Here is a 906-nt window from a genome sequence, read left to right as displayed (position 1 = left end):
TTGTTTTTCAACAATCAAACTCCACCTACCACTTGCCTTATTTGGAGGAAGCAATGCAGACTTGTTTCTGTGATAGACAAGGCTAGCCACATTCATTTTGTTAGCAAAATCTCCTTTGTTTTGCAGTTCATTATCATATGAACCTTACTTAGGCCACTTAGGGACAGATATGCAGCAGGGTTAGGGTTATGCACTACTACATTTCAAAACTGGAAAACCCACAATTTTCAGACATACATTTCAGGAAAAGGGGGAAAATAAATTAAAGTATATTGTAACTTTTTATACATGAAATTAAACCATCTCAAAGTGTTTACTGTTCCTTTGAAATAAAAATTAATATGAGGCTATATTTGCAACGTTATTGAAAACAATCTATGTTGTTGGGTCAGCATTATATTTTTTTTCCTCCACAGATGTCTGGTAGCTAAGGGGTCACTTGCAGGATGAAACAGGAAATGTTTGGCAGCATTTCACAGCCAAGGTAAATACGGACATTTATGGCACTGCAACTTTTGGCTTTCAAACAACCCCAGCACATAAAAGACTACCGTGTTAACTACAGAATTCGGAAGTATAAATCTTTTCTCCTTAAATGGGCAGCCTACTCAAGTGTTTTTCACTGCCTGCAAAAAAGAAAAGGAAAGATTCCACAAAACACCCAGAACCTAGGTATAATCACCAAAAAATATATTCAGATGTGCAATTATTAGCAGTGTTTGCTTTCAATAGCCTAAAAACACAAAGTCTGTTTTTTTAGTCCTGCTATTAGCAATAAACAAAATAAAAAAAATACACAAAAATATTACTTTTAGACAAAACAAAAATGTTTATTTTATTTTTTTTACAAATCTGTAAACACAACACTGACACATAAAAAATAAGCTTTTAAAGTGCATTATGAAC

The sequence above is a fragment of the Bombina bombina genome, chromosome 2 (assembly GCF_027579735.1).
Source record: "Bombina bombina isolate aBomBom1 chromosome 2, aBomBom1.pri, whole genome shotgun sequence".
Taxonomy (NCBI): domain Eukaryota; kingdom Metazoa; phylum Chordata; class Amphibia; order Anura; family Bombinatoridae; genus Bombina; species Bombina bombina.
This window is presented reverse-complemented; position numbering follows the sequence as displayed.